The following is a 21,184-nucleotide window of genomic DNA, read 5'->3' as shown; positions in this document are numbered from 1 at the left end:
AGACCAATTAAGCTTCATCAAAAGTAAAAACTTGTGATGACTCCATCAAGAAAGTGAAAAGACACCCCACAGAATGGGAGAAAATATTTGCAAGGGACTTGCAATATTTGTAAGGGATTCGTATCTAGAATATTAAAGAACTCCTACAATCAATAATAGAAGACAAGTAACCCAATTAAAAAAAAATAGGCAAAGGATCTGAATAGATTCTTCTCCAAAGAAGATAGATGCATGGCCAATAAGTACACAGAAAGGTACCCAACATAAGGAGTCATTAAGAAAATACAAATTAAAGCCTCAATGAGATACCACATGACATTCACTAGGTTAGCTAGTATTAAAAATAAAAGCAAAACAAAAAAAATGAAAACAACAAGTGTTGGTGAGGATGTGGAGAAATTGGAATCCTTGATACACTGCTGGTGGGTGGGAATGTAAAGTTCCTTAAAAAAGTTAAAAATAGAGTTATCATTCGATCCAGCAATTCTACTGTTAAGTATATACCCAAGAGAAGTGAAAACAAATGTGCACAAAAAACTTGTATTGGAATGTTGATAGTGGCAACTCATAAGAGCCTCATAAGAGCCGACTCATAAGAGCCGAAATTGGGAAGAACACAAATGTCCATCAACTGATGAATGGACTACACAAAATGTGGCCTGTTCACACAATGGAATATTATTTGGCCATAACAAGGAATGAAGAAGTACTGATACATGCTACAACATGGCTGAACTTTGAAGACATTATGCTAATGAAAGAAGGTAGTCAGAAAAGACCAATAACTGAAGATTCCATTTATATGAAAGCCCCAAAGAGGCAAATCTATAGAAACAGAAAGTAGATTATAGTTGCCTATGACAGGGAGCATGGTGGTTTGGGTTGTGATGGATAAAGAGTATAGGGTTTTTTTGAGTAATGAAAATGCTCTAAACTTGGTTGTGGTGATGATTATACAACTCTGGAAATATACTAGAAACTTTTGAATAGTGTACTACAGATGGGTTAACTATATGTGAGTTATGTTTAAATAAAATGAACAAAAAACAAAACAAAACAAAAACCATTACGGTTATTATATCTGTCCAATTCTTCCCTTTTGGTATCTCGTTCATTCATTCAGTATCATGCTTCCTTCATACCAGGGCTCTGACCTACCTCCTATCCTCACCATGCCCCTCCCCCTTCCTTTTTCCTTCACTTCTTCCTGCTGCCTTATAAGTGAGCAGGTCCCCAAGGTTCTATCTTCAGCCTCTGGCTCAGCTCCTTCTTTCCTGTGCAAATCCCATCCTGTGGTTTTCATTCCAAAGTCTTCCCAATCTTTCTCTCTGGTTCTGACAGCTTCTCCCACCTCTTTTCCACATTTCCAACTGTCCGCTGGTATTTCCATTTGGATATCTCCAACTTAACTTGTTTAAAACTAATTTGATTTCTCCGTTTTCCTTCTCCCCTTACCCCCAGCTCATTCTCCCATCTTCCCTAATCCTATCAATGCTGCTGCTGTTCTTCCACTTACCTGAGGTTGGTAATTGAACTCTGCCTTGAAATTCTCTCTCTCTTGCATATCTTCCCTTGTCATTCAGTGACTGAATCTTATTGGATTCTTGTTTCCTAATGTCGCTTGCCCTCATGTCTTCCTTCCCATTCCATGGTCTCTCCCTTCTGTATTTCAGCCCTAATAGGGATGGCCACTAGCATTCTCACTGGCCAAACCCAACCACAGGATATGAACTGCGGAAGCAGAAGAAGGCAGAATTGCAACCTAAGGAAGGACTTCACAACTTCCTCCTATGAACTTCATTAAGGAGATTTACAAGAGAGGTGAACAAAAGTAGATGAAACAGCTGGGAAGAAAGGCTTCCAGTCATTAATGAAACAGGTCATCTTGGGGGAACTGAAACATATGCCCAGGGGGGTGGGTTTAGAGAGCCCACTGACAGGCCTGATACTGAGCCAGCATGCGTTGGTACAGCCAGACTAGTGGCTGATGTACTAAAGTATTTCTGTGCTGGTGGTAAAAGCCACTGTCTGGCGTACCCCCACTGTCCTTCACCTCCCTGCTGCTCCCCCATGACTCCCTGAAAGTGATTAGAAACCCTGCTGGTAGCTGCGCTGTCACATGGTTCAGATTCTATAACCACCCTGGCCTCGGCTTAGGCACTTTTCCAGGGGCTGCCAAACCAAATCCAAACTCCTTGGCATTCTGAGATCCGTATTAATCCGACCCTAACCAAGCTTTCTGGTCGATTTTCCATGACTCCTCCAGTGCATTCCTTGTATGTGACTTATGCTATCCCAACATCAAATTTTTCTTCTGCTTTTCCCTTCCTGCTTTGTGTGCTAAAATCCTTCCCTTCCTGCTCTGTGTGCTAAAGGCCTTGCTTGTAGGCTACCAGTCCCAAGAAGTTGCCCCGGCACCCTTTTGCCAGAGGCGAGCTTTCCTTCCTCACTGTTATTTGTCACGTCTATGTCTCCCTGCCTCTCTCTTTCTTTCTATGTACATATATGTATCTATATCTGAATATGCATATGTATATTTTATGAATATATCCTTTTATACATATAACTGAATGCATTCTTTCTTCAATTTATGTGGCCTGGTACCTTAAAATTAGTGTATCAATTTAAGGTTATTTCGGATTTAGGAACGGAAACCAACTCTGCCTACCCAGCTTGGTCCTCACACCTTCCCTCTGACTACCACACAGCCTCATGGCTCTGAGTCCGGATCACCCCATCAGCCAATGGCTCCCAGGTGGGTAACTCCAACCTCATGTACCCCATTTGCCTACTTGACAAAGGGAACTTACTGAGTCCTAACTTAAGCAGTGGGAGAATGGCATCCAACACATGCAAAATTCCCAGCCTTTCCCTGTGGCACCTTAGATTTAAATGTCTGGTCTTAAACCTCATGTGCTTTGGGTTGTAAGCTATACTGTGTCTCAGAGTGAAACATTTTATTTAACAACTTCCTTTAAAAAAATAATATTGACTGTTCTAGCTTTTCTGAGCCCATTAGCAAAAAAGACATTTTGGGTATGAGTCAATGCCCTGTTGGAAAAAGAGGGGAAAATCAGTGTTCTCTCAGGGGCTCCTGAGTGGACCAGAGCTGACATTTTATACCCCAGACATTGAGCTGAGGATTCTAGACTTTGTTCAGTTTCCACACCTTCTTCCAGCATCCTCAGGGGTGGACATATCGCGGGCTGACTCCCTCTGTAGTGCTGTACTCAGTACACAGCCTTGAGTACTACACACATGATTATTGGTTGTGTGCAGGAAATCTGGAGCCTGTTTTAAGAACCCTGCTGAGCAAAATAAGCCCATCAGAGAAAGACAATTTTCATATGGTTTCACTCATACGCGAAATATAAGAAACAGTGCAGAGGATCATAGGGGAAGGGAAGGAAAACTGAAGGGCAAATCATGAGAGAGGGAGACAAACCATGAGGGACTCAGCACTGGAAAACACACTGAGGGTTGTGGGAGGGGAGGTGGGTGGGGGGATGGGGTAACTGGGTGACTAGCATTAAGAAGGGAGTGGGATGTGATGAGCATTGGGTGTTAAATGCAACTGATGAATTGTTGAACACTACCTCTAAAACTGATGATGTGCTATATGTTGGCCAACTGAATTTAAATAAATTAAAAAAAAGAACTACTGTGTTCTTACTATGGGCCAGGGGTTACATACATCCTTACTGAACAATCACTAAACAACCTCCCAAGGCACGTACTGCCCCATTTTGCTAATGAGGACACTGGCTCAGGGAGGCCAAGTGATACACCCAGTGTCATCCCCCGTGTCCGCAGTACCCTGGGAGGTGTCATGTGATGTACATGGCTTAGTCTCCAGCCCCGTCCCTGACTTCTGGTCCCTGATTCCCTCGGGAACAGATCCCTACCCTAGACTGCTCATTCATTTCTCCTTCTCATGCCCCTGTGGTTGGGGGGTTTGGGAGCATCAGCCCATCCGATCCTTTCAGCCTGTGAACCTCTGCACAGCATCTATCCCCTTATTTGTTTCCAGGCAGGTTCATTTTCTTTTTAAGACGAGCTATGGTCCAGCTATGCCCCCTTCATGTCTGGTCCACAGGGTCACCACTAGGATCATTGAGCATTATGGAGGCTGTCCAGGAGATTTTGGTAGTGCTGATGTTGGGATTTTGGTAAATGCAGATAGTGAATTTTTGGAAATTATGTTGAAATCAAATGAACGCACTCAGAAATGCCTGAAGCAGCACTTAAATTCTGCTTTTATTATTGAGCAAACGAAAGGCAAGTGGAGGACATGGGTAGGGCAAAGGGGCACAAGAGGCCACTTGGGGCATTTCCTGTCAAATCTAAGTGCAGGTGCAGATGCCAGGGAGCATTCCATTACCGTGCAGCACATCCGTGTCAACACACACAGTGGCATAGCTTGTTTGGGCATCTCCTCAATGCTTACCTGTGTCTAAGCCATTTAAAGCAGGCCCTGCTTTCTACCAGAGAACTATCTGCAGTAAATGAACATGTTGGTGTTAACATGCTGGTGAACTATTATATTACCTTTCTTAAGTAACATAAAATGCTCACAAGAGGTCTGGCACAGTTGCGCAGGCTGTGCACTGCACAACTAGGGGTGTGTGGTCACACAGACTACTGATACAGTAAAAATGCACTTCAACTCAGGAGGACCTTTGGGAGATGATAAAAATGGTAGGGAGTGGGTACCTTTTGCAAGAAGACTCAGAAAAGGTGATATATTTCTAAGAGGGGAAAGTATAGCCTGTGATAGGATCAAAAGCTTTAGAAGCATGCCAGCCTGGCTTCAGGTCCTATTGTCACCCTATCAGTACTTAGTACCTGGCTCACCTGGGTAGGTGACTTAACTTCTCTGAATCTGTAAGAGGGAGGGTGGCAAGGTTCTTCTTTATGCTCTGTGCAAGGGGTGGCCCTGTAGCTGGTTGTCAGGCCTCTGGCCTCCTGCATTCTTCCATTCCTCCTGTTCAGTGACCCAGCTAAAGGTTTCTTATCACCCAAATCTAAATGGAAAGGCCGTTAGGCCGTTGCATAAATATATATACATATATGTTATATATGCATAATCATGGTAACCTATGCATAACGTAAAGCATACCACTGTAACCATTTTTAAGTATACAGCTTAGTGGCATTAATGTGCAGCCATCATGGCCATCTAGCTCCACAACTCTTTTCATCTTCCCAAACTGAAACTCCGTCCCCATTGAACGACTCTTCTTTCCCCCCTCCCCCCCAGCCCCAGACCTTCCCCCAAGACCCCTCCTCCCCCAGTCTACTTTCTGTCTCTGTGAGTCTGACAGTTTTAGCTATCTCCTACAAATGAAATCACACAATATTTTTCCTTTTGTGGCTGGCTTATTTCACTTAGCACAATGTCTTCCTGGTTCATCCAAGTCATAGCACGTGTCAGAAATTCTTTCCTTTTTGGAGCTGAACAATATTCCATTGTATAGGTAGACCATACTTATTGATCCATTCACCCATCAATGGACACTTGGGTTCCCTTCCTCTTTTGGCTGTTGGGAGTGATGCTGTTACGAACACAGATGTGCAAGTATCTCCTTGGGACCCTGTTTTTCCTTCTTTTGAGTACATGCCCCAAAGTGGAGTTGCTGGATCATCTGGCAATTCTCCAGTGAGTTTTTTGAGGAACTGCCGTCTCATTTTCTACAGCAGCGGCCACCAGCCATGCCCAAGGGCTCTAATTTCTCCACATTCTCATCAAACTTGTTGTTGTTGTTTTTTTAATAATAGCCATCCTAGTGGGTGTTGCACATGTATTTTTAAAATTAAGGCTGAACACCTTCTTTTGTTTCCTTGCTTCCTTTGTGGCAGTTTCCTTAGATTGCTGTGGGCAGAGAGATGTGAATTCCTCTGCCTGCTCAGAAGTGATGGGACCAGAAGAGTCACTGCTGGTCCACCACTGAGGCGCACAGGTGACTCGACCTGTGATAATGCAGGGGACAGGTGCTAATGGTGAGGGGAAGCAGGGAAAGGGTTGGACTTTTCTCCCGAGTGAGGTGTCAGGAAGAGCTCTGCGAAGGTACTGGCTTCTGGCTCCTATTCCAGAAGACAGTTGTTTCATCCTGGGGATGTGTGTTTAATATCCCCATAATAGCAACAAATGTTTTCAATTATTTTATTTTATTTTTTTGGACCTGGGTACAATTTTGATCCCCTGCTCCCAAGAACAGGATTACACTTTCAACCAAAGCAATCATGGACAATCTAGTTCTGGGCCATTTCCTCCCCACCCCCTCCTCCTTTTCCCATAAAATGGATGCTGAATTCTCACCAGAAAGAAATAAACAGCGAGAGCAGTCTATATTGAGATCAGAGAATCCTCGAGCGCTATGGTTAAGGAATCACTGACCTAGAATGTCAGAGGTTCATGTGGGCTACAGGGAAGACAGGGGTTCCCAGCTCTGGGAAGAGGTGTTCTTGGCTAAACTGTGGCCCATGCTTTGTTCTTGGCTCCAAGCACAGTCCCTGCCAGCTGCTACAGTGGGACACTCACTTTTGGGACAGGACTTCACCAGCAGCTATCAGTTATCTGCTCTCTGTTCTGAGCTACCTGCTGGAGAGCTTTTCCACTTGGAACCCTACTATGGCCCTCTCCTGTCTTTATCTCCCAGATCTGCCCCCCAAACCCTCTCTCCCAGCTGCACTGGTAGCCCAGTGGGGAAAGATCAGGGGAATTTTGCCCACTTTCATTTCAATACAACTGAAATGTGGAATCACGCAGGAACCCAGAGGATGAGAGCAGCAGCCGCTGGCGGTCATGGCCACATCCTCACAGAATGTCCACCTGTTCTCTGGCGTTCTGCGTAGATGGTGGGGGTTGGCGCGTGGGCCTTCTTCACCTGGCCTGTCATCACAGTTTGTGTGGCTCTCCTGACTGATGTCCCAGTTGGCAATTAGTAAGTAGCACACTCCGACTCTCAACCTATGATGGTTGAAAAGATAGATCAAAGCAATCTGCAGTGTGCTGTTGCCATAGAAAGAGAAGAAAAAGCCAATTTAAAAAAAAAATAATAAAGTTTGACTTAAATCCTGACACACACCCCACCAGGGCCTGCACCTCCCACTCCCTCACAGCTGGATCAGGAGAAGGTTGCAGTAAGTGCTGGAAAATAATAGTTATCCAGACCCTTCGTGTGTGGGGCCTGAGCTACCCACTAGGGCTTCTGGAATAAAAAAGCAGCACTTCCATCCGAGTGCCTGAACCAAAGGAGCGGGCCGCTGTGTGGGTGTGGGAGCCGTGCCTGGGCTCTTGAGCAGAATTTATGTCCTTCATCTGCAATTAGCCCATTGCCACTTCTGAGAACATGAATACTTCACTCTGCTGTTAATGGGAATGCTGTACTCACCCCAATGGGAGGAAAAATGCCCAGAAACATGTTGAATGGATTTTTTTTTGATACTTATAAACATTGCAGTGATTTTCTGCTTCCAAAAAGGACATGTTGATAACTTTTCCATATGGTAATTTTCTGTTATGATGGTTAGTGGCTTGGCAATTTTAAAGACTGAATTCCTAACGGTCAGCAGAATTTCATCCGGTTTTCAATTCGGAAGACCAGTGGAGTTTTCACAGAGGAAGCCATTATTTCGTTCCTCTTTATTCATATTGAAAAGACGTGTCTCTGCGCCCGACCCCATAGTTACCTCATCTTTTCAAATGTGGCTTCAGGTTCCCGAGGAGCCTGGAGTGCGGACCCGAGGGCACCCTGATGGGTTTCTTGTGGTTCAGAGACACCAGCTCTGAGTTTCCCCAAGTTGCCTTTTCCAATCCCAATCACACTCTGTGCGTCAGCGTTGCCAGGGTAAATGCAGCCAGGCCCGGGATAGAAACCCTGTTTTCCAGGCAGAGATGACTCTCAGGCAAACAGGCGCTCTTCCCTGCCCGACAACAGGCTGTCTCACACAACTTAAAAATTCAAAATGTCTTTTCCTAAAAATATCAAAGAAGAATCTTACAAAATTATTTAATATCACTTGTTTTTTTTTTCCTCTCCCCCTCGCGTGGGTGGTATTCACAGTAGAAGAAGTTATATTTATGTACCTAATAGAAATCATGTAGATGATCCTAAGAATGGTATTAGCTCTGGAAACAACCCAACGTGGATTATGGTTGACATGAGAGACTGAAACGAATTGCAACCTCCCTCCCGTTAGGACTGCGAGGTTTCATTTGTAAAAGGCGGTGAATATACACGTGTGGAGCCTGAATGGATTATGTCATGTAAAAGGTGAATGAAAACCGGCCTTTTCAGATGCCACTTTTCTGCAACCCTTTCCTGGGGTGGTCTTTTTCCTTCTAGCTTGTCTCCATCAATTATACTGTGGAAGGCTTGATGGCCCAGGCAAAATGATGCTTTTTTCTTTTTTTTTTTGAAGGCTTGGTTATATTTATTTACACTGGCCACTAGACATGTCAGAACGTATCCACCTGCTAATGCCAGGTTATGAGAAAGTCACTTCACAGATCCATTCCTAGAATGGTTCTCAAAGCAACAGCTTCCCTGGCACCTGGAAGGGAGTGTTTTATCTCAGGGAATGGCAAAATGGGACCGGTTGTGTCGGTCCAGGCTCTCAGTTGTAGGTGACCGGATGTACTCTAAGCAGAACGATATTTACATAAGGATATAGCTTGCCTTCAGAATTTGGGGATGGATGAAGAAAGGCTATACAATAATCTCACAGGAACAATGTCCGAGATCACCCCACAGAGTCAGGCTGCCAAGAAGGCTGATGCCTTTCTCCTGACCATGAAGATGCAGCCTCAGCCAGAGCCATGGACCACCTTGGCCTAACCTGGAACTTGAAAGTAGGTGTTACCTTCTTTCTGTGTAACTCCATTCAGAATGCGAGTGCCTGTGCCCTCCAGCTGATGTGTAGGTACCCCTGAAGCCTAGCCAAGCACTGTGGGATATGTAAACTGTGGCTTTCCGGCTCCCTCCCTGTGGGAAGATGCATATTCTAGAATAGGATAGGAATAGAGGAATAGAGGTTGAGAAAGTCAGCCACAGTAGCTACCACTGTGGTGAAGCAGACCAGAAGAGGGTGGGGAGGGTGAGTGGGAGAGAGAGGGCTGAGCCAAATGAAAGGACTTTCAGCTCCGTTTGGCGGCACATAGACCGTGGTTTAGAGGGCTCAGTACAAACTGGTTGGTGGAGAAGCTGGGACTGGTCAGTGGTCATGGCATCCAGAAGGAGTCTAACTAGCCCGGTGCCTACCTTGCCACCCTGTGTCCCTCCAGGCCCACCTCACAAGCAGTCCCGCAGGGAGGTCAGAGGACAGTTCAACCATCCGGTCTTCTGTGTGGAGAAGGCTTTTTTTCTCTCCCTCCCAAGGGACATGGAGGCTTCTGGAGTGCCCTTCTCCTCATCTTCTCCTCCTTCCCTGTGCCCAGGTCTTCTTCTGGGTGATCTTGGCTCTGGGGAGGGAGCATCTGCTTCTATTCCAAGCTGGAGCCATGTTTGTGCTGCCTCAGGGTCTGAATTAGAACATACAAGGTCATCTTGTTTATTTCCATGCGGAGCTTGAGAGAGTCATCTTGTGATGTTGTAGCTATTCCTTTCATGGTTTCTCTGCTTACCTTATCTGGCTTTCATAAAAGTCGCCAGGATTTAAGGGAATTATGAGTATGTTTGAAAGAGGCAGATGATAGTGGTGATATATTTTTACTATGCCTTTGCATCTGTAATACATGTATAACCATCCTCTGGGTTAGGTCTAATTACTCTCAACATATAGATGGAAATTCATAGATTTAAAGATGGAATTTACAGGTGGACACCGAAGTTCAGAGAGGTAAAGTGACTTGTTTAAAGTAACACAGCCATCAGAAAGGATGAATACCCAACTTTTGTATCAACATTCACGAGACTGGAGGAGATTATGCTGAGTAAAATACATCAAGCAGAGAGAGTCAATTATCATATGGTTTCACTTACTTGTGGAGCATGAGGAATAATGCAGAAGACATGGGGAGAAGGACAGGAGAAGAGAGTTGGGGAAAATCAGAGAGGGAGACAAACCATGGGAGACTGTGGACCTGAAAACTAAACTGAGGGTTTTGGAAGGGGAGGGGTGGGGGGGATGGGTGAGCCTGGTGGTGGGTATTAAGGAGGGCACATACTGCATGGAGCACTGGGTGTGGTGCATAAACGATAAATCTTGGAACACTGAAAAAATAAAATAAAATTAAATTAAATTAAGTAACACAGCAGCTCAGAGCTGGTCTTGTGACCCTTGAGTAGAAGTTTCTGTTGCCACATACGAAATTCTCTTGTCATAAAGATATGAACAAGAGTAGATGGAAGTGGGAGGCTTGATATTGAGGTGAGGGATATGTGTGCGTGTGTGTGTGCACGCACACGCGTGTGTGCACATGAAGGGATCATCTAGATTTTATGAAGTTTTACATAAATGTATATGCGTTCATTCAACTACAGTGCATGACTGGGAGGGTGTTGCATTTTTCAATTAAGATCCTATGACTTGGCATCTTTTTCCCATTGTTCTACCTTAAAAAAGCCAGGGTAGCTGGAAGAATCAGGCCAGGATTGCACACATGCTTTTCATTTGCCACATGGGGCCAGTTGGCAAGATGCCTGTAGAGGGTTGACACTCCAGGGAACTAGAAAACACTGATTGGCCCATGACGAGGTCAGAAACTCTAAAGCATCTGTCTGGAAGAACAAATATTCCCTGACATTGCCTACACCAGCCCTTACCCTGGGCAGGCATTTCTGCCTGTCCCCTCGTGGAATGGGCAAATAAAATAAAGAAGAGGATGGTTGAGGCTTGCCCAAGGTCCTTTAGTGAGTGGGTGGCCCCTGGTGAGCCTACGTCCTGTGTTGCTGTCCTCAGAGGGCTGGACTCTGCTGGGGCAGAGGTTCCTGAGAAGGGCCAGGCCCCCATGAGAGGGGCCAAGGGCAGAAAGAGAAGGTTCAGCTGGTAGGCACGGGGGTATAGCTCAGTGGTAGAGCATTTGACTGCAGCTGGTAGGCAGGTGAGAGGCTGTGTGATAGGAGTTGGGGACGTTGATCCTTGAGCAAAATTCACCATTTGTGCATCCTCGTCTATCTGTACTGAGTGCCAGGGCCCACACGGCACCCCTAACAAACCATTCCTGCTTTTGAGGAGCTTCTACTGATTAACAGATGGATAGCCACCCTGATCATAAAAAACAGCGAACCGCGTATAGCATCCCACACCTACAAAGCGTTTTTCACCTGCAGTGTCTGGTTTCGCATGCACGGTTTCTGGATGCAGAAAGAGCGGGTCAACGATCATTTTCTAGGGAGAATTTCTAAAGCTCAGAGTAGTTAGACGCAAACTCATTCTTTCCGCTCCGTAGCCCAGCACTCTTTATTTCAATAATGATGGTTTCAGGCCAGGAGTAGATTGTATTAATGTGAGGGAGAGAAAACCACCAACACAGTGTGAGATGCAGGATTTTTTTCCCCCAACAAATACCAAGCGCTCCCTGTCCCTCAGTCATCACCCTGACACAGCACACAGCGCTTCTTCTTGGTCCACTTCACATGAGGCCTGCTGCACTGCTAGGGCGCTTTGCCCAGCAGCAGTTGGCCTCCCTGGGCCACATCCCCACTTCCCCCAACAACCCTTCTGCAAGCATTCTCCCCAGACTTGCTGCTCCAACCCTGGTCCTCTTGTCTGTGGACTCATGAGGAAGCCACAACATCGTGCTACTGGAGGGAAGGACAACAGAACCACAGGCTAGGAGGACAGCTTATAGCCCTAGGCCCTCTTCAAAATGCTGCTTCCTGGCCCTGGGGCATGGTCCCCACCCTCTGGGGGTGGTCAAGGGGAGGGGATAGCTTTTCCCACTGCCAAGGAAAAGTGGCACCAGCTTGGGATCACCATTCTCATCTATGTTTGAGGGATCAAAGGAATGATTCAAACTGACAAATCCCTGATTGTCCAGAATCCTAGGCAAACTTGGATGACTGTCAGGAAAATGGCAGGTCTCATGCTGAGTCTGGTAAGTCAGGTAGGATTTGGAGAGCTGGGGCAGGGTGTGTCGAAGTATCCAAGAACACTCCGTGGTGTACTTTAGGTTAGTTTATCAGTTAATCCAGTAACCATATTAGTTTCCCAGAGCTCTTATAATAAATGACCACACACTGGGTGGGGGGTGAGGGTGGAGGGGAGTGGTGGGGCTTAAAACAACAGACATGAATTGTCTCACAGTTCTGGAGGCCTAAGGTCCATGACCAAGATGTCAGCTGTGCCACGCTCCCTCTGATGCTCTCATGGAGGATCCTTCCTTGCTTCTCCCAGCTTCTGGTGGCTGCCAGCAACCCTTGGAGCTTTTTTGTTTGCAGATGCCTCGGTCTAGCCTCTGCCTCTGCCATCGTCTAGCATTCTCCCCGGTGTCTCTGTGTCCAAATCACTCTCTTCTCTTTTCTCTCACAAAGACACCAGTCTCTGGATTAGGCCCATCCTAATCCAGCATGACCTCATTTTAACTCGATTACAACTGCAAAGACCCTTCTTCCGAGTAAGGTCACATTCACAGGTACTGGGAGTTAGGGATTCAATGTAGATTTTTAGGGAACACCATTCAGCCCACAACAACAGCAGAAGACTTTTAGTAGCACTCAAGTACAGTGAAGAGAGCAAAGGGGACAGTTTCAAATGCTGGAAATCATATTGAAGATTTTAGTGAATAAAAGGATAAAGGTATTAGCCCTAGGCAAGAAAAAGCAAAAAATATGGAGTAGGTTTATTTTAAGTTCAGATATAGGTGAAGAGAAGATAGCTATAAAATTAGTAAATTATCTTTTATGACTTTTCATGGTTATCTAAAGCATGTCTCATGAATCTTTACATCTATAGCAATATGATTATTGATTCAGGCAGGTAAACATGCACTCATAAAGAACAACTTGCTAGGAAGACAGTCTTTATCACTTGGCATTGAATGGGGGAAAGCTACAAAGAGGAAAATCTGTCACTCATGTTGGTGAATAGAGCATTTAATCTGATTTAAAGTCCTCGTTTCAAACTGCTTACTTGGCTAAACAAAGCTCTGTAATTCACTAGGTCGTATATCTAGCTTCCTTGAAAGAAAGATAAAGAAACTTTAGGGCACAGCATCCAAATAAATAAGGCACTTTTCTGTTTAAGTGACTTATCTCATGATTTCCCTTTAATTTAAAGTTAGTTTCCTTCTTCAGCAGAGACTCATATTTCTAACTTCAAATTTTCTGTTTCAAAAGGGGGAGCTGAAATTATTTTGTTTGCACATGTGGACAGCATTCCTTGTAAAAGAATGGAATGATCCAAGATTAGGAGGTATATTCTGAAAGGAGGGGCTGGATGCAGCAGGACTTGGTGGCAGACAGGCTGTGAAGAACAGGAGGGGGACCAAGTGGAGCCTCTCCCTGGGCTCATAGAATGTGTGTGCTCAGCAGATGTTTGGTGAATGAATGAATAAGAGCAGAGACAATGCAGGAAACTTACTAGAAATGAAGATGACGAGAGTGGAGAATGAATGGGCTGTAAGATGTGAGCTTCCTTTTGGAGATACTGATCTTATGTCTCTAGAAAATCACTCCAGGAGGCAAAAATAAAAAGCAGAACTGGGGCTTGGGAGTGAAGTCAGGGTAGAATGCCGGTTTAGGAGGCACTGGCAAGGAAATGATACTTGAAATAATGGGATCTGGTGAAATTTTTGGTGGAAACTCTTCACAAAGAAAAGAGGTGGGCTTAGCATAGAACAGAACATGGAAACCGTTCACATTTAGGAGACGCTAGAGGAAGGAGGGCTGGAGGAAGAAAAAAAGGTATGGCAGTGTGAAGGCTGGTGCTGGTCAGTAGCAGGGCAACCCAGCTGAAATTGTCCAAGTCCAGTGAAGGACAGGGCTTGAGGACAGACCCAGCTGCTGAAACAGCAGGGAGGACTGGCAGAGCAGAGCAGAAGACTCCCAGTATCTGCAGTTGTATGAGAGCAGAGTTAGAGGAGTGCTTGGTACCTGAGGTATGGCTGCTGCTGGGATGTGTGAATCAGATGCTTTGGGATGACACTGGGAGGAGCTGGAAATTGGTGAAAGAAAGGCACGATGTCAGTCTTGGAGGATATCTGAGTAGCATAACCTCATGGTTTTAAGAACTTGGGCTCTAGAATCAGATCTATGTTCCAAAACCAGTTCTGTGAAGTTTGTGACCCTGGGAAACTTCCTGAAGCAAACTGATGCTTCATTTCTTCACCTGTGAAGTGGTCATAAAATATGAACTGGCATTGAACATGACAATGTGTGTAAAGAGCCAAGTCCAATACAAGGGGCACAGCAGGGGGTCGGTGAACCTTAGCTATTAAGAATAGCACTTGCGTGGCTAGGAAGGTAAGAACTCAGGATGGGAAGTTGTATCAGTCAGGCTAGACAAGGATAAGCTGCAGTAACAAACAACCCTAAGCCTCAGCCCCTTACAATAATGGTCAATTTTTTACCCAGTGGCACGTTCATCATGCATTGGCAGTGGCTCCGCCATGTTATCTTCACTCTGAGACCCCAGCAGAAGAAAAAGAGTGCCTGGCGAAGAGCATGGTGGCTTATACAGCTTCTGCTCCAAAGTAACATGTGCCATTTTTGCTCACATTTCACTGGCCACTGTCGCATAGCAGTGCCAGAGTTCAATCGAGCAGGGCAGTATAATCTCTCAGTTAGGGACACCCAATGTTGGTAAAGAGTAATTCAGTTGACTGCAGCAGAGCTAGTCAGTGGCAGAAGCAGGGAGTGTGAACAGCTGTGTAAATCAGTAACTCAGCTTCAAAGTCTGGGTCATAGAATCAGAGCCAAGCCCAGAGAGCTGTTCTTGAGCCTGGGATGGGACAAACAGAGCATGGGACAGGCATGGGAAGGCCTGGGCAATTCTCTTCAGGAAGAAAGAAAACCAAGATGAAGAAGCCAATAATAACAAATGGGAGGGGAGAGTTGATAAAAATTACACAATAACCTGACCTAAGTCCTGCTGGCCCAACAACCCACGCGTGTTCACAGACAGGTGAGCACTTGTGTTGTGTGCCCAGGAGGCTGGGTCCCCGGTGGAAGAGAACCATGCAAAGAAATGAAGCCCTGGCGCCTGCTTCTGTTCTCAGACTCATCTTTGCATCCTCAGGGAAGTTCTGTTCTTTGCTCTCCTGTCTCAAGTCAAAAGCCATGAGTGAGAAAAGTGACAAATGGAATGAGAGAAACAACACCATCATAGAACACATGAACACAAAACACACAACACACGCCTGGTCTTCGGGTGCCCCTGCAAACACAGTACACACGTTTAAAAACAGTTTAAAAAATATATATTTTCTGTTACCTAAGCTTACACTCAACATGGGGCTTGAATTTGCAACCCCAAGATCAAGAGTCACATGCTCCACTGACAGAGCAAGCCAGGCACCCCAGAGAGTGCACACATTTCAGATAGAAAGGTTATGGAAGGTTAGGAGGGAGCAAAGGATGGCAATATGGAAAAGTGATAAAAGAAAATTAATAAGATAAACAAGAGTGGAACCTCACCCAGGCCAGTGGTGACAATGCTCCATGAGCTGAGGAGTATAATTAACTCAATCCATTGCTCCTGAACTCCAAAAATGAATGAATGAATGAATATTTTTGTCTTCTACTCAGTCTTCTGAAGTATTTTGTGTTTCACCAGAGAGATCTTATTAGAGCTTCAAAAAGTTGTGGAGCTACTTGTTTGCTTTATTTCATGAAGAGACTGTGTGTAGCTCTCGTCCCATGGGGTGTGCTCTGATGTTCTCAGGTACTCCCTGTGTGAACTGCATGGAGTCTGGAGCAAGGACCCATCTGACAACCACTGGGCTCGCCAGTAAAAATTCCTGTGATGATAGAAACGTTCTCCAGTCTGTGCTGTTCAACTCAGGAGCTGAATTTTAAATTGTATTTAAGTTTAAGTGCAAAGGCATACAGCTACCATTTGGGGCATCCGAGGCTAGATTCTAGGTCCCAGAGTGGATGTGCCAGGCAGTACCTACCTTCTGGATGGGGCTGGAACTCTCCAGATGGTCTGGCCTGGCTGTTACATGTTAACATGGGGCACAGCGGGTCCTGGCTCCTTCTTAGAAGTAGAAGATATGTAATTATGTGGGCTGGTGTCACCAAGGGGAGGCAGCGGAGTCTAGGGCATCCTTCTCAACCAGGTTCTACAAGAGAACAAAGTCCTATGGAACATAAGGGGAGTGCCTATTTCTTCAATGTTCTCAAGAGCAGCACCTATCTAGAACCATTCTAGGTGCACGGGGGAGAAGGGAATTATTTATATTCAGGATCTTGGGGCTTTTCTTCTGTAACTGGGATTTTTAAAAACTGGTCTAGGGAAAGAGAGGGCTCTTAAAGTAGAATTAAAAGTAAGGAAGTGGGGGCACCTGGGTGGCTCAGTGGTTAAGCCTCTGCCTTCAGCTCAGGTCATGATCTCAGGGTCCTGGGATCGAGTCCCACATCGGGCTCTCTGCTCTGCAGGGAGCCTGCTTCCTCCTCTCTCTCTCTCTGCTTGCCTGTCTGCCCACTTGTGATCTCTCTCTGTCAGATAAATAAAATCTTTAAAAAAAAAAAGGATTCCTGTTTCTCTTTCCATGTGAGAAGCACAGAGGATTTTTCTCCATTAAAAAAAAAAAAAAAAGTAAGGAAGTGGATCCCAACCTTCTCATTCCTTCCAAGGACATTTTTCTTGGACCTACAAAACCATTACAGGTATCAGAATGCAATAGTAGCCTATGGTATGTCCAAGGTCTTGCCTGATAATTCTCTGGTATATAAGCAAAAGCATTTCATCATCCAAGGAAGAAGTTCCAGCCAACTTCCAAGCCATGACTAATCTTGTTTTCTTCTCCATCATCATCGCCATCAGCCCTCTCCACCACTGCCTCCAAAACACTTGATTTCCTGGCCAGTTGTGCAAAGCACCTTATGTGAGGATAAAAACAAACATAACCTTTTAAAAGCTTACAAGTACAGACAGATACAAAGAATGTAGGTCGTGTTTGGCACATAAAACTTAGGTATAAATCAACTTGTATCTTTAAGACAAGAAATAGCTTACATTGTTATTAGAATACAGAAAAGTATAAGAAAGAAAAGAAGTGTGTGTATGTGTATATATATAGTATAAACATACTATATGTGTATACAGTGTGTATATATTTACACATATATACACATACACACACATATATAAATATTTATACATACATGAGATTCAGACAATATAGACAAATGGAAAGTGAAAGTCTCTTCCCTTCACATCTCTCTTCAAAATGGTAGCTTTCAAGAACTTTTCTTGATTCTGTCCATAAATTTTAAAAAAACCTTTATGTGAAACTATTCATGTCAATGCATACTCAATCACACACATGCATAATTCACAGGAGGATCAGAATATACAGACATAAAGACTGGCTTTTTCACATAACGTCTGTGGAGATTTCTACTCTTGGAACATGTAGGCACACCTCCTTCTTTGTCCTGCCAGCATAGTATTCCATTGTGTGGGCTTCAGGGTTGAATTATGTCCTCCAACCAAAAAAAACCATGTGGGAGTCCTAACTCTTAGTTCTTCTTCAGAATGTGACCTTATTTAGAGATGAGGTCTTTATAGAGACAGTGAAGTGAAAATGAGATCATTAAGTACAAAAATGACTGTTGTCCTGATAAAAAGGAGAAATTTGAGCATAGAGACAGGCGTACACAGAAGGAGGTTGTTATGAAGAGGTAGAGGGAGAAGACCACCATTTACAAACCAAGAACAGAGGCCTAGGAGAGTTCCTTCCCTCACAATTCTCAGGAAGAAACAACCCTGTCAACACCTTCATCTTGAACTTCTTGCTTCCACAACTGTGAGACAGTAAATTTCTATTATTTAAGAATACATCATCTGTGGTATTTTGTTATGGCAACCCTGGAAACTAATACATGTGGTGCATCAACATTTATGTTGCTAGTCCCTTTGATGGACGCTTTGTCTCCAGAAGAATGTTTTTAATACAGTAGGCAAATTGCAATTGAAAGAATCCCTTTGGGTGAGTTGTTTGTTTTTTATAAAACAAATAATTCTTTTGGGGGTATAAACACTTACTAATTTTTCAGACTTGATTATTTGCTTTCTAATATATCAAGCTTTCTTAAAGCGAGCCCACCTGTAAACAAGAAGCTGACGGAGTGCAGTCACAGGTATTCCACAGCTCACAGTGAGTGAAAGGGAGTCAGGTAACATTCTTGGGACTCTTTTGGTTTCAAGTGACAGAAGCCCCATTTATACTAGCCTGAGGGCAAAGGAAGTTAAAATTTTTTAAGATTATTTATGTGAGAGAGAGGGAGAATGAGTCGAGGGGGAGGGGCAGGGGGGAGAAGCAGATTCCCTGCTAAGCAGGGAGCCTGACTCAAGCCTTGATCTCAGGACCCTGAGATCTTAACCTGAGCCAAAGACAGATGCTTAACCGATTGAGCCACCCAGGCATCCTGGAAATTAATTTTAAGGCTATTCTGATGTCTTGCAGGATTTAAGGGAGCTGGGTTTCAGGGAAAATTGAGACCAGGGACCAGGACATCATCAGAACCCTCTCTCTCTGACTTGAGTCCTCCTTCTCTTTGCAAATTTTATCAGTTCTCCATGTCTTCTTGAGATGAGCTTCCCTATCCATGTGACCCACAAGATAGAGAGCCTGGCTTTGAAAGGACTCTGTTGGGTTCAGCTTGGGTCATTGTCATGCCAGGACCTAGCCTCACCCAAGAGCAGAGACATGGTGTACTAACCTGACTGCAGCTTTGGAAACCATTTGGATGTTGGGAGTGGCATGGGCGGGTGGGAAACTGTTGCTGGTAGAAGGAAGTTTCCAGAAGACAACAGCCTGGGGTCTCCTAATTGTTTTGATGGAAGCTTCATAGAAGAGATATAATTTCACTGATGCCACCATTTAGAGAAAACCTTTTTAACACTCACCCCAAGGGCCCTGGGCCAGCTCCTTGGGCCACAGAGAAGACCCCCCTATCCGAGCAGAGGTACCTTTGACAATTTGGATCCCCCCAAGTGCATCCCTCCCCAGACCTCTGCAACTGTGTGATCCTTCCAGGCAGAAGCAGAAAGCAGCAGAAATGACTGTCAAAACAAGGCCGGGCTCTGCCTGCAGGAAAATCCAGGCTGTGGCAGTGGCTCAATGCCTGCCAAACGAAATACCAGTTAGGAGATGTCGCTGGCATGCAATTTAAAGAATAACTCGACTAGCACTTGAGGTTATTTAGAAAAATACCTTTGGTCACGTGCTTTCCAGAATGCTATGTACTTGAAATGAATCATCTGTACCCAGCCCAGAGCAAATTTAATTACAATCCCCTCCCGTGTTGCTTCTTTTAAAACTTGACCTTCTTTTCTGGTTGCTATTCAAATTCGGCAAAATATCAACTTGATTTTTTTTTTTTTTTGAAGCTAAGGAAGAATCTTTCTATAACTGAACAGTTCCAGACAGGAATAAGGGACCAAGCTCACAGGGATGAGGCTTACAATGTAGTGATGACTACAGATTACCTTTCATTACAGGGAATATGTTATTTACCTACGAGGGCCAGAAAATAATTTATCCTAACGACTGTATGCAGCTTGTAAGCAAAACAAACATCAAGAGGACAAACAGAATAGTTTGTGAATAATTTTTTTTTAAAGATTTTATTTATTTATTTGAGAGAGAGACAGTGAGAGAGAGCATGAGCGAGGAGAAGGTCAGAGAGAGAAGCGGACTCCCCGCGGAGCCGGGAGCCCGATGCGGAACTCGATCCCGGGACTCCAGGATCATGACCTGAGCCGAAGGCAGTCGTCCAACCAACTGAGCCACCCAGACGTCCCTAGTTTGTGAATAATTTGACTCGACTATGCCAGCCAAGCATATGTGACATCTGTATTTCTAAAGCAGGGGGATGGAAGGTGTCTCTATTCATGTTCGACGCTGGGGTTTTAATGGATATGATTAACCCATGGGTCGTGCCCATGATTTAATAGCGTGGCCTTTATCGGGAGACCTTTCCTTGCAAGAGCAAGGAAAAAAGGTCCTGGAAAAAGAAGTCAGGCAGGATCATGAACCCCTTGGAGCCTCAGTATTTGCATCTGTGAAGAAGCCTCAATGATCCACGCATTGCAAGGTTTCACACAATTTAGAGAAAACAGATATAAAGTGACTGGCCCAGGATGGAAGGCTTAGCAACACAGGTTATTATTGTTCTTTTTCAGCCTGCTTTCCGGTGCCTGGTAGAGGAACTTTTGCCCCTCTGGGTGTTAAGCAAACATAGCCTGCCTCAATACAAAGTTGGACCAGGTTCCCATCTCATCGTCTTTGTGTTTCAAATTAGTCATTAGATCTGCTTTGTGGCTGGCACCAGGGAATCATGCTCATCAGTGTCAGTTGGGGGTTGATCAAAACCTATGGTCCCTGGGGTTGAGTAGATCAGAGGATTAGGCTGGCCTGACCCTCACAGTGAGGGTGTATGGTTTCACGGCATTACTCCCACGTGAGAGAGAATGATCATGAACAGACATCCCTCCCAGCCAGAAATCCTGTCTTCCTGGAGAGCATCATGAGCTCCTTGTCATCAGACCCTTCCATCCTTTCCTGGGCCTATGTCCCACACCCCTTCTCCTCAAGATGTCAGCTTCCCTCCCTCTCTCCCTTCTTTCCTTCCCTCCAAGAACCCAGCCTATGCGGGTTCACACACTCACCAGGGGGCACATTTCTGTCTAGAGGACTTACAGCTATTTCTTTAGGAGGTTGAGGGAGGCTATGTGGAGAAACCAGATCATGAAGTCAGATAAACCAACCACACGGTGGTGTCTGCTGTGTTCTGAGTGATTTTTATCATCACACCTGAAGCAGGTCAGTGACCGCATGTCCCACAGCCTCCCAGCCGCTCCCTCCGACTCTCAGCTCATTCTCCCTTTCCGCCAGTCCACCCTGGAACAGGTGGGGGGAGGGAGAGCCCCTTGATATCTTAGCTGTCCTTGACCACCCATCCTCAAACTCCTTTAACACCTATAATTTTTTTTCACACAACTCAGAAAGAAAACAAAAACAAAAACAAAATGAAGTGAGAAAGACGGGAGGATGATCAAGGAAAGCCTCTCT

The 21,184-nt window shown here is 44.9% G+C and overlaps 1 long non-coding RNA gene across 3 annotated transcripts; it reads right to left on the bottom strand.

Annotated features, from left to right (window-relative positions):
* Positions 1-5,792: 5,792 nt before the first annotated feature.
* Positions 5,793-18,952, bottom strand: LOC125109945 (uncharacterized). 3 transcript variants are annotated; one of them, XR_007130382.1, is made up of 6 exons: positions 18,831-18,952; positions 17,976-17,983; positions 15,163-15,166; positions 14,037-14,097; positions 9,264-9,523; positions 5,793-7,978 (listed from the first exon to the last, which is right to left on the bottom strand). It is a non-coding gene; the product is annotated as an uncharacterized LOC125109945 (long non-coding RNA). The 3 variants fall into 3 exon arrangements; XR_007130380.1 differs by lacking the exon at positions 5,793-7,978 and having other exon boundaries at positions 9,263-9,523; XR_007130381.1 differs by lacking the exons at positions 5,793-7,978; positions 9,264-9,523; positions 14,037-14,097; positions 15,163-15,166; positions 17,976-17,983 and adding exons at positions 15,527-15,901; positions 16,058-16,225; positions 17,271-17,364; positions 18,215-18,340.
* Positions 18,953-21,184: the final 2,232 nt, after the last annotated feature.

Source organism: Lutra lutra, chromosome 9, assembly GCF_902655055.1.
Source record: "Lutra lutra chromosome 9, mLutLut1.2, whole genome shotgun sequence".
In the NCBI taxonomy this organism is placed as follows: Eukaryota; Metazoa; Chordata; class Mammalia; order Carnivora; family Mustelidae; genus Lutra; species Lutra lutra.
The sequence above is the reverse complement of the archived record's forward strand: the minus strand, read 5'-3'. Positions and strand labels throughout refer to the sequence as shown.